General features: G+C 40.0%; 1 protein-coding gene and 1 long non-coding RNA gene across 2 annotated transcripts in view; one reads left to right on the plus strand and one right to left on the minus strand.

Moving 5' to 3' along the window:
• The window catches only part of LOC137267542 (H(+)/Cl(-) exchange transporter 6-like), an 89,038-nt gene that overhangs the window by 21,839 nt on the left and 53,575 nt on the right, over positions 1-13,624 (minus strand). The gene's annotated exons all lie outside the window — the stretch shown is intronic.
• Positions 316-10,882, plus strand: LOC137267547 (uncharacterized). The gene is made up of 3 exons (XR_010955008.1): positions 316-474; positions 7,418-7,609; positions 10,313-10,882. It is a non-coding gene; the product is annotated as an uncharacterized lncRNA (long non-coding RNA).

Consider the following 13,624-nt stretch of genomic DNA (forward strand, 5'->3'; position numbering starts at 1 on the left):
GCATACATACAACCATAAAAGCCAAAGCAATCAATAAGAATCAACTGCCACAATTCTGTCAGATAAGTACGACAAGTAAAGATCAAGAAAGTGCTCTGCAAATTGAAGGTCAATAATCCAAAACGGCGATTATGAGAGGTGAATTGGAAACAGCATGTACATGTAGACAAGGGCGCCAGGATGAATTGCACCGACTGCGTGTGACTCCACCAATCAAGACGACAAGACTCAATTGAGTTCGCCATTGAGCCCGCCTACGACTCGCGAACCCTCATCCAATGGGTATATAAGGAAGGGGAGAGTTTCCCTCGGCCACAAACTCCCCGAGTCCAGAATTGCCACATAGCACCTGCAAGGTTAGGCTTACTTCAGTTTTCCACACTCCTCCAAGCATGATGCGTGTTACCCTTCTCGTCTGCACTGTTCTTTTCGCCATCATCTCTACATCCAACGCCAACTGGTACGGCAAGAGGGGTAAGTCAAACTTGTGTCTTTGGGGGACTTCACACCGCCGTGGAGTTACATTTATAAAGTTATACCTTGAATGAAGTTAAGATAGGATTGTTCATCCTTTTTCATCCTATTTTAGTTGTCTTTGACTAAAGTGTTTTAGTTCATGTGTTCTGTAGCATTAGCTAACATCAAGACAGTTTGTTAAACGTGAAAGGTCAAGGCATGATACTTGGCACTACGTGGGTGTAACGTAGAAATGGACAAGGCGTACTGTTTCGCTGGGTTTTTTTTGTTGTTGTTGTTTAGTTATACATTTGTATGCACCGGAAGATTTATCGGCCGTTACAAAATGTTAGAGATTCCACACGATGCAATGCTATCTTGCAGGGACTAGGTGTATTTGATTGTGAAACACACAGCTATAATATCGAATTGCCAATGTCATTAAGTCAGTGTGTGCTAGGAGCCATACACGTCACAGTAGGGGCAGGAGATTTCTCATAACGTGCCCTGCCACTTAAATACTTTATTTATTTATTTATGAAGATTGAAATACGACAATTATAATATATAGTTCATACACAAAGTGAATTAAAGTTAGTAAAAACATCCAATTTGTCAATCAGAGACCACTACGTGTACTCTGGCAATTACCAAGACGTTTGTACATAGGCAGGAAGAATTTAGATCTTAAAGTTATAGTTGGAACACGGAATGGAACACGTCCTGTCGTTACATAAAAGTAACCAGTATCATTACATCTACCAGCTTTAGTTTTGTTTCTTGTGTGGTCGGAAACAAGGAAACACTCTGATGTTGTGTTCACCTTTGTGAGACTACCAGGGGACATTTGTGTTGCACATATTACAAACACTCAAACATGGAAAAGTGAATATATGATATATTTGTTAATGTCATGTGTTCGGCTGTTTTTCATATTGTAGTTGAAATGAACATTGGGATATGGAATTCCATTGCGACAATACAGCCTTATATTATATGTCCTTTATATTGCTTTACGAACTGAGAACTGGTATAGAGTATATTTCACTTCATGTACGTGTAACTGCGCATCTGTTTCGCCTGACGCAGCTTTCTTACACATTTACGTTTTTGTGGTTTTTGTATGACGATTGACATCTGTAACAACTGACACCTGTACTCCATATATATATAACTGCTTGTACGAAACTGAAATCCGATCTGACTGTCATGAAATCTCGTAAAACTGGAAACAGTTCCGTTTCTGTTCAGCACTCCCCACTTCTGTCATACAGCAGCCTGAAGACTAGTGCACTGTATCGGAATCCACTGCTATCCAATGTACTCTTTTGAATACGACGTTTCAGTAGGGTGGGTACATTATGCCAATAATTGTAATACATTCCACAAGGTATACTCTGCAGCATCGATGTCTCCACAGTACTTAAATGAAAGCACCGTCAAATAAAGCCATAGGACAGAACCCTCAACTTAGACATGACTATTGATTTGACTATATACCATATTCTGGTTCCAGCACAACCCCGGAGTTTTAGCAGCTGTAGAAGAACAATTATGATTTCTGTTTGAGGTTGGGGAAGTTTAGAATTCATTACTAAATCGCTTGGTTACCAATAACTAAGTTGAATTGACATCTAATATAGTTGGCTTGACATCTAACATATCAATATGCAAAGGACTGCAGTAGTGTCTTCGAAGGCGCCCTAACTGCACTAATTTGTAGCTTAACAAAACGCTCTCATTTGAAATGCAAACACGCGGAGTGTTTCTCATAAAAACAAATTAGTTAAGATCGATTTTCCATCTGCTTACTATGAGTGACGGTTGGCGGTTGGCCACTCTAGGTGTCAACGGTCACTGGAATGCTGTGATATTGTACACCATGATCCAGTGTCCGCAATTGTCATATAACGCTTACCCAAGAGCAAGAACTAAACTTCATCGTTTCAAATGACTCAAAAGACACTTCTGACGAAACAAGATTCTCTCAGCAGGAGGGAAGGCTTAAAACCCCAGATTTAGCGTAAATATAATGTGACCATGAAACCTTTATTCTATTCATTTTGAACACGAAATTGTATGTCAAACCATTCTGTCCTGAAATGAGTTAGCTTCAAAGGATTGATTAAGGATTGTTGTGGTCAAATCCACGAGTGGGAACATGATGCTGGCAAATCAGTAACAGCAAAAACAGCATATCACTGTGAATCTGAGAGCCGCATAAGATTAAAGTTTGTTTCTGACACCCTGACTCGTTACTGTGAAGTAGTGACGTTTGTTTGACGGGAGACATGCAGACTAGCTACCTACTGATGACATGGCAAGGAAGATGTAATGAATTTTCGCCTTGTAGATCAATACCCAGTTTGTCAGTCATTCTTGCGATACATTCACGACGTCTTGATTTATAGAGTTAATTAATTGTTTTCCGTTGCACTTGGCATTGACCACCATTCCGCGTACTGAGCTAATCTGGGACATGCCGGTTGGTTAAGGGTTTCTGGCCTGCACTGCTCACCCGAGAACATCCCACAGACCCTCTACTTGAAACATGTTGGATCTGTCCATTGCGTGAGGAGATAACGGTGAAGATGTAGTCTAGTATTGGTCATTTAGCAGTTAAACATTGCCGGTAGTTCTAACAAATGGAACAACGACGGGACGCAGGATCTCGTCCCATGTCTACAGTTAGTCTAGTGTCCATAGAATGTGAAAATCAGATTGTCTGTCACTTGTCATATCGCCCAAAACCATGACCACTCATACCATGGCCAAGAAATATTTTCTGACGTCGATAAAACGGGGAAGATAGCGTGGTGTAACACCACTGACGCACAACTTGTCCTTGGTCTTATTCGACTTCGGAATAATTCGAGCCAATTGGTTACATGTAGTTCTATAAAAGAGAGATATAAATGCATTGAGTAGCTCCAGTAATGTAATGAGACGAGCATGGCAGGGTTTTCGAATTTTGGGCCTATTACGCCAAGTTCTCAATGCAGCTCTACTTGACTGAAACGAACACCATTTTTAGATTTACCGAAGTTTCGGGAAACTTAGAATATTGACGTCTACTCCCCTACCACTTTCTTTGGTACCCACGATATCGTAATTTTGTCAGTTCATTGAAATATTCTTTCGAAACGTGTTAAGCGTATGCAAAGAGATTGTTTTAATACGATTGCTTTGCACACACTTTGTGTTTACTTCGTGCTTCCATGAAGATGATCCGCGTGTGTAGAGCGTATAAACTATAGTAAGGCATTGAAATATGGGCACCTTAATCCCTGCCGAACTCGCAACTTAAAGTTTACTTCAAGATCAGTTTGTTTTTCGTGAAATATTATCCCCCGAAGATCCGTATTTATTAAGGCGGGGAATAATCTCGGATTTCCTCATATGAAATCAGAATAGATGAATGTTTAAAACTGAATCCTGCCCTGCTCCCTTCCATCCCTGCAGCATGCCGACTCTTCTATATTAATCACAGCTTGGATCATATTGGACTAGGACATTGTTTCATTTCCGGCTCCTTCACTAAGCTGCTCTCAGCTATTCACGTACAATATGTACATGTACCAGTCAACCGCGATCTGGACGGACATATCTGGCAAATTTACCTTTGTGTAAATATCAGTCTTTTAGTTCATTGATTTCAACATGACGCCGATCATCATTAACGAAAGGGTAAAAAACGAGCGTATTCTTCGAACAAATGAGCACATGTGCAAATATTACTTCACGTGAACTGGTGATTGTTTGTATCATTCTATCAGCATTGTTGGCGTAATTTTATTCTTATTGTGACGTAAATTCGAGATGACGTCACACTAAATACGACGCCAAGACAATTGTGGATTTATCCAACACGGTAGATGAAATAGGGACGGAGTAATACTCGGTAGAAACAGAAATGCGCGAGCGTCATATTGATTACTCTTGGAAAATAATGTACACGTTATCTACAAACGCATAATGCTGCCACGTTTAAAGCAAGAATTGTATTTTCAGCGAAATTTCTCTTTGCCCCGATTATTCTCTCCCTGACTCGATTATTTCAAACTGAAATTCCGATTATTTTCTCGTTACTTCGATTAATTTCTCGCCACTTCAATTTTGTTTTGATCATCATAACATTTCGCGGTGTTCTGGTTCCGACGATAATATCCTACTTATATTAATTATTTTCTTAACATTTCAAGTATCTTGCCGTTACTGCAACATGAAATTTCGAGTTTTGTTAGTAACTTTAAATATCAAGAAAAGACCGAAACACCGATATGGAAAATCGAAAGTTCAAGCTTTTGAAAGTAACTTGAAGAAAATTTCACCAAGAAATATCCGAAACATAACTGAAAGTACGAGAACGTAATCAAAACCAAGAAAAACTAAATACATCAATGATAGGTTTGAAATAAAAAATAATTTATACTACAAAAGGGGAACATTAGATACTAATACGTATTATACAAACGCTCATGAAATAATCTCAGTAATTGCTAAATGAGTTCATGAAATAGCAAATCTTGTGATATGCAATGTTAGGTTTGATGGACATTTACAGGTTAACAGGAAAGGATACAGCAGAATGTATGGTGTAAAACACAGCTTCTACGAGATATTCAAGTATAGTCGTGTTAGGACCAAAGTCCGGGCAGTGTTCTCTGAGCTCACAAACAAGTTCGGGAAGGTCATACAGAGATTGTCTTATACCCGGGGGACCTAACAACTCGCCTTCAACCCGCTTGATGTGGCGTTAAAGGTGCGGAAGATTGCCATCATCGCGCCTGAAGAGCCATCTTATTCGCCGTTATTGCCTTGACCGTTTAGAAAGTGTCGAACGATATCAATATTTAAGGCTAAACACCACGAGGTGACCAAATGCACGCGAGCTGGACAATAAATTACTTAATATTGTCAGGGATTGGCATCCACTGCGAAATGTTCAGCGCACGGCTCCCAATCTGTTCTGATGTGCATGATTCTTTATCAAATCCACCGAACCCGCCCACTTACACGTATCCTCGAAATTCCATTGTGTATTAAAGTTTGGTAACAATGAACTGTCGACTTGACGACTTGAGAAGCAGACTTAAACACCGTGGAATGAACGTCCCATGACGGAACCTTACTCTGAAGGACAAGTCAACTTCGTGCAGTATCGAGAAAACAAGTCATTGAACGAGTCTGTTGATGTATAGTATATATAAACGTTCCTCTTTTATCGTTCATAGCTCCATGTCCATACGAACATACCGCATATAACTGCGACTAAACTGGTTGTTGTGTAGGCAATCAATCATTAGCTTTACTGGACGGTTGAGCGTGCTGGAGGGGTTCCTCCTCGGCTCTCACACCTCGTCTCCCTTACACACCTCGCACTGGTCAATAAACCATTGTTATCTTTACAGCAATCAACATCGACACAACGCTTCCAAGCATGATTAAAATAATAGGAGATTAAAAATGATGCGATAGATGTTCCGTGTGCTCGTTTCAATGATAATGGATAGCGGACGTCCGTCACAATGATGCAATTAACAACGGTAGAGTGGTGCTTTAACCGGAGACCTGATCTCTCTCCTGACTGACGGCGAGGTTCGTCCTGATAGATTAATGAACATTGATTTGAAAACAATTCGAATCTGCTTGAACGGGTAGTCAAGCATGGGCCAAATATTGCTTGTATTTAAACTTGAAATGATATGTGTTTTTACAAAACCGCTTTTATGTTATAACTTGCTTACGTATGAAACATGAAGTTGGAACTAATCTAATAGATTTACTAATCAGTTTAACATACGTAGGTGGATACTCAACTTCGATTATCAAATGTTTTAATACAAGCAAATGAGGTGTTTGGGCAATGATTGATATCCAGAAGGCATTAACTTAAAGCTGAAGCTGTTTGAAAACACATCCGTAATGAAACTATCAGGCCTCTAGCTCTTAGTAGGTGTCATATACAAATACATGATATTACAACTTAATGGATATGTCACTGGGGACTCATGCTAGTGTGACTCACTTCACATTTAATCCAGTTTGGATTCTTATATTTATTCATGGCATAGCATCATATTACAAATGATCCGAACTTTGCCGGTGGTGGAGGGGGAGGGGGTGCGAGTCAGTTTACACATCAGTGGATACACCCTCACATCTGACTTTTATTAACCTTGGTGAAGTATTTTGATCGTTGCCCGTAGCAAAGGCCAGTTCATTCGACACGAACTTTAAAGAACTCATTTGTTCTTTAAAAAGCATCATAAATATACCCATTTGCCATTTGTTACGATGCTGCAGACCATGTGGTCTCAATCACGCAGAAGATTGTCGAATGTAACCCAGAACACGATGATACCATACCTCGGACATTATGTCGCAACACAGCATCAAACGACTAGATACCCACATGACTACTGGTAGTGTGGTTGTGTGAGTAGAGTCTGTCATATTCCTGCAATAAAAGAACGAGGAACTCGAGAAATCGGGAATAGAACCCAGGTCTTCGACGTGCCGAGCGAAAGCTGTAACCGTTACACTACCTCACCGGGCGTAGATGAAGACGACCTGTAGCTAATATGTACTCTGGTACGATTTCACATTGACAGCAACGCCTAGCGTGAAGTCTTGTGGCTACACACATGGGTATCGTTTTACATCTTGCACTGTTACAAATGAACAACATCTTCATCACACTGACCAGAAACCACAACAACATACTCCATTGCTACGACGAGACTGCCTTTCCTCTGAAAGTATCGAGATTAAAAATCATCACACAGACGTGATACACTTATTTATATACCTCTGAATTCAACACCACGCTGTCGGTCAATCCGCCATTATGACAACAAACTCACTTGTTGCAGTGTGATCATCTTTCCTCATTGAGATATGAAGCTCTTGCACAATTCTGTTTATTCCTACGTTTGCGATTCAAAGCTTTACCTTTCAGGAGAGAAGGAAGACCTTGTCGGCAACTTCCTTCGTCATCGTTTCGAGGGCATGCCCCTAAATGACGCTGAAGCGACGTTAGCTGCTATCGGCCAACTGTACAAGGACTGGGAGAGCAGGAAGGCCGCCCCTATCGTCAACAGAGCCGCACGGAGATAGACCCGCATACCACCCGGTACTGCATCATACAAAGGTGAGTACCAGGCTGCACCATACATTTCTTCGTGTGTGAAAGAAGAAAATCGTCTTTAGTTCACGACAGGGAAGAGGTTAGAACTGTTGCATGCATCATTCCAGATCAAGTTTCTTCGTCTCTAAATGCCATTTCTTTACGACCTCTACTCATTGCTTAAACATTCTTAATTAAAATGTCGCTACATAGCTGGATCATTTTGAGTCGAGGATACAATTTCCTAGAAACACTAATTCCTGATAAAATATATGTTGCGGTCTAAAACGAAAAACGATTTCAAGAAAATTATATGGCCAGATACCAGGTATGTTGGCTATAAGGTTGTTTACTGTGTAGCTTTGGCTTCAACATTCTGAAACACGATTAACTAACTGACAGTTCGTGTACAAAAGAAAATATCTCTGAAGCAAACCCACTTTTTAATCAGAATAGACTTTTTCTACCTTGCGACATTTTCTAAATGCTCGATAATATGAAAAAGATGCACAATGTGTGTCGTAAGCTTTCTCTTTTGTAGGATCAGTCACATTGGCAGTAGCCTAAATTACATTTGATGCCTAAGTTCATCGTCTTGCAAGAACGCAAATATGCGAATCTATTCTAAAACAACATGAAAAAAACACTGGAGTTAAAAAAAATAAGTTCCCTGGAGGCTGGTTAAAGGGGCCAAGACGATTTCAGAAAACTGTTATTAACAAAACAGCAGAACACTACAGCTGTCGCTGTGATAGTTCCGATAGTTTGAGAGCAGAATTGCTGACTTTTTAACGTCAGTATCTGTTACGAAAGCAAGCATATTCATGTAGTGTCCGTTCCCGTAATCGCTCGTCAGCTCACATAAAGTAACAAATCGATTTTCTGTAAAAGAGGAAGCCATTTAATCGTACACGTCCTCACAACGTTATATTTCTTAAACACCATTAAATCGTCTCAAATAATCGCGAGTCAAAAGTAAATGAAATTCTTGAGTTTGTTAGAATTTCAATAAAGCTTGTTGTGTGCCTAAGGCTGGGATCGGTGTCATGGCGCAGAGTCGTAATTACAAAAAGTGTCCTCATGAATGCCGTTTTTCCTAAAGGAATCTCTATGAGGACACAAAGAGCTAGAATCATGTTTAATGTTTAATACAAAATTGCAGTGATATATGCGATTGAGATGGAATGTCAGAAAGGGGTGTTTAATGTCTGGCAGTTTTCAATGTATTGTGTTTAACATTACGTCAGCGGTGCTCTGTTAGATTTCATATTTAGTTCCGTTTTCGAACTACGAGAGCCTAGTATTCACTGAATTATTTTTCATCCAAATTGCAATTCAAACAGAACCCCGATCGGTTCTTTTGATCTAGAGATCGGCACAAATTTGCGCTTACATTTAATTGAAGTCTGAAAACAGTTGATTCCAAGTAGAATGCTTGACCGAATACAAACATAGTTTTTCCACTTCATTTTGATCGTTTATACCATCTACTGTGTACCACCATATGTTGACGCTATTTGCTTTGTAATTTGTGACAATGAATGTAGCCAACAAACGCAACTGACATCTTCATCTGTCATTTATTCTACCTGACATCAATCAAGACCTGTTTGTCTTGTCCACAGAGATGCAAACATGTCGAGGTAGCGGACATTCATATCTCACATGGGAGGTTATATTTCTTAATTCCTACCAATAAGGAAGTTTTTGTAGAACGTAAAATGGTGTGTATGGCAAGAACCCTGCGAAGTAATTTAAACAGTCTTGCCGCTCCCGTTCCACATAAAAAAGACATTTCAATCACCAGAGGAACCTGCTCAGCAGACATACAATTAGGAGACATGTCTAACTTTCCCCACCATGATAGATTGAGCTGAAGATTAACACTGCGTTGTAAACTCCGCCTGGGCATCAGACACAATGTGTTTGCTTCGATGTGTTTCCTTAGTCTCGACAGTAGTAACAACACTATAAAGTCAGCCATTTGTCGTAATGACGTCTACCTGGAATGGCGGTAGTAAACTTCTTGTAGTTCATTTCGTAGTCTGACAAAACTTCATGATTATATATACCATCTTGGAACATCAATTTGCTTCGTGACCCTTAGCAACAATAATAAGTCAGGCCATCTGGAGTAGCATCTTCATGTGCTGTGATACAAGTTTTTTTCACGTGCCCTCGTTGTCCACAGTGACTTCATCCAAAGGGCACACGTGCATCCAGGACTCAAGGTACAGCACTAAAACGACAGCACACCGCTTAGATAATACATTAAGCCACCAAGGCTACGGGAAAATGAAATCGCGGATAAATATCAACCGAAGTAGTAAAATTTGTTCTTTATTCAAAAGGTGTAATCCTAAACATATGTTACATGGAAAAACATCAAAGGTTGTGCAAGAGTTTAAACGCGGATAGGAGCACACCAAGCATGTACATGACGGCTCAGGCATAAACATCCACCAGTGTGTCCAATCACAGAAATACCCGAAATCCGTCAATACTTCTGCATCACAGACAGCTAGACTTCAAGCACTTAACGGATCATGCATGCACGAATCAAACATTCCTATTCTACCTGTATATACTTAACAGCTAAAGAAACGCAACTGTTTTTGGCAAGTTTTTTTAATGGAAAACATAAACATGAACAGTTACCTTTCACTTTCACTTTCTTTTGCGGTTCGGTATATGTTATGTGACGAATTGTGTTTTTTTCTGTTGCAGGCCTTGTGATATTCTATTGACCCTAGAGACAACGCTGTTTCCACATGATTGAACCAATGCTCAACCTCCATCCACTCTCTTCGGCCTAGGCGACACTGAGGAGATAATGACATTGACCCTTCCCTCTACTATCCTGTCGAAGGTGTGTGCCGCAACAAAATGAACACAACTACACAGTAATACTGGTTGACGCACATGCGGGACACTATCTGTCGCGGCGGTGGCGGCATGTACAGCTTCAATAAAACTAAAAAAACTGACCTCTGACTTTGGCAATGTGTTACACGCGATTTAAGGACCCATGCAGAAGCATTTTATCTACGAGGAGGGTAGAACGGACGCCTATTCCTCGTGATGACCGCTACCGCCTTCAGTAGACCCAGTCAATATACAACATATAGCACACTGTTTTAGATGACAAAAGCAGACATATTTTTATCAAGTGTTACAAGTCCACGAACATCGCCGACGGGGATTTATGCAAGACTGTACATGTATTTTTTGTTCGGAAGCTGAGGTGTCGTGCATTTTGCATAGGGGACTCAATGAAATAATAAAAATTCAAATTTAGCTGTTGTGTTTCTGTTATCTATTACCAAGTAGTTTAAAAGAATTTTCACGCCATCTGGTTTGTAAAACGGTTGTTTAAAGCGTTGTGGAACACAAACTAAATGGGTCATTGACGTGCTTACTAAATTTGGTGAACACTCCTGCAGTTGGTGTCCCTGTCAGGGTTAGATTATCAACGTTCTGTTGAGAGTGTGAACACATAATGTAATGACTTAGTATGGATGGGCGTCCAGCGCTTCAGCGGTGTGTGGGATATAACTGCTACCGCGTTCCAGTAGAATATAGAAGAATAAGCTCCCAAACAATCCGATATTTCATCTGGAACTCGTGTACAGAAGGGAACAGATATCGTGGCACCGCTCCCGCTTTCAACTCAATTATTGACTTATTCATGACTAGTGAAAAACAATCAAATCTGTTAAGGCACTGACGACAACATTCCTTAAAAACTTCCTCACCCAATAAAAGAAGCAATCAATTGAATTCGTTTGCAAAAATATATTTCAAATCCACTAACGATATTACTAATGCTATTATCGATATCTTTGTAACTATACCATAATTGTATTGGCCCTAAAAAACATCTCAAATCGCCCCATAAAATACTGTATGTTTTAAACTGAACCACACAAGGAATAACACGAACTTAAAGTCCGCATGAGCGGTAACAGACTTTTCGGCAGGGAGTGAAAACATCAGTAACTTTGACTGACGGATAGTTTCCTTTGCACGGAAGTTGATATATGGAATTTTGGCGTTGTTACGTTTACATGTTACCAGGCGATCAAGAAGGCAAGATAATGAATACCAGCTTATCTTGACCTCCACTATACACCAGGGCCCGATTTCTCGAGGTCGTCGTTTTGACTCAGATCAGTGTTTTCAATCAAATTTGAGAAAATGAAGCAAAATACATTTCCCAAAATGAGCTGAAATTATTAATAACCTCAAACATAGTAGGCAATGTGATTTGGGTGGATACATTAAATGAGTTGTTCGGGTTTCTCTGTTTCAAAAATGAAGTTTCAAAAAAATCATCTGTTTCAAATTGTCAAACTCTGTTGGAAATATGAGTGAAGACATGAGTTTGTTTGGAGAAATCAGGGCCTGGTCACGGCAGTGGTGATATGTGTTATTATTATTTATTAATACATATGGACAATAAATCGAGATTAATGCCCGATTTATAACAGATCCAGAAAAATATCCCTTTTCATACACTCATGTTGTAAATCAGTATAACATCTAGGATTGGGTATTAGTCATCTGGTCACATACGTGTTCAAGAAAGTCCATTCTCCAAACACAACGACATTGTTACCACACACAGCGGTACATTGTACATACAATAGGTCAATGCGAAATACACACATTAATACTGTGCAGCCAGGTCGTTTTTACACGATAGTGACCGTGAGTCCATATTAAAGTGTAGCAGTTAAGACCACATCACGGAAGGGTCAAATGGTTGAGATCGTAATGGTACATTAGTCAAATTGGCGAGTCCTGTGGACATGCATATAGTCATAAGGATAATCTTGTTTAACGCTGTGCGCTGAGTGTCTAGATACCTTAACGTAAGCTGATGCGTGCTTTAACATTCCACTTAAAATAATTCGGATTTAAACATAAATGTCTGTAGCCGCATGTTATTTTTAAAATTGAAAGATGCCTAATTATAAACACACTCAAAGAGAGAGCGAGAGGTGGGAGGTTACGGAGCGAGCGAGAGAAAGCGATCGAGAGAGAGAGAGAGTCAGAGAGAGAGGAGAGCGTGCGAGAGAGACAGAGCGAGAGAGAGCGAGAGAGAGAGGAAGAGAGCGAGAGAGGAGAGAGTGCGAGAGGGAGAGCGAGAGAGGAAATTAGCGAGAGAGAGAGAGACAGAGAGAGATGTATGGAGCGCTAGGGGCTGGGTTTCGCGGCTGGGGAGTTCACGTCCATCATACCAGTATTGGTCGTAATCATTATATAACAGCAGGGAAGCTAATCCCTACACGGAGATACTGCCCATCTGTTTTACTGTCAGTATGAAGTAATACATTTATCAAGTATCAGGCCAGAACAAATTTTAACCTGATGCATCTAACGATTGTCTCTTTTAAACCTGTTATGTAAGATTTACAAGTCATTTGCGTTTTATCAAATTCTAATTTTGCGCCCTGTTCGATAACCATAGGGTTATATCGTTCATGTGTTCCTCTTTATCATGCACGGATAATACGCAAACATACTTAGAGTGTTTGATAAACATCTGCATTTAACTGTTTGATAAACATCTGCATTTAAATACTGTTACGAGTGAAGCTCATGGAAAGGGGTGTTCCCAATCGTACCCGTACCACTAAATAGATTACACAACAATTTACCTACTAAAGACAATTGATTTATGCAACACTGACAATACTTCACAAACACAATACTGCACTACACGAGGTGGGCAAGAGGGGGGTGGAGGGGGGGAGCACGGGGGAGAATCCTCATGTTTGATATTACTCCAGAAGACAACAAACCAGGCTATTTCAAAGTCGTAAGAAAATGAAATGTTCTAACAATCACTAGTGTACTGAATGATTTGACGATAAGCTTAACTTAACACATATGCTGAACATACAATCACATAAAAAGAACGGAATTCACTTCATCTCCAATGTGCTAGTAATTAATATACTGATCAACATGTGATAGTAATACGGTCACTATGCATCACACATTCAATACACAGAACAACATGTTATACCAGAA

The sequence above is a fragment of the Haliotis asinina genome, chromosome 16 (genome assembly GCF_037392515.1).
Source record: "Haliotis asinina isolate JCU_RB_2024 chromosome 16, JCU_Hal_asi_v2, whole genome shotgun sequence".
Taxonomy (NCBI): Eukaryota; Metazoa; Mollusca; class Gastropoda; order Lepetellida; family Haliotidae; genus Haliotis; species Haliotis asinina.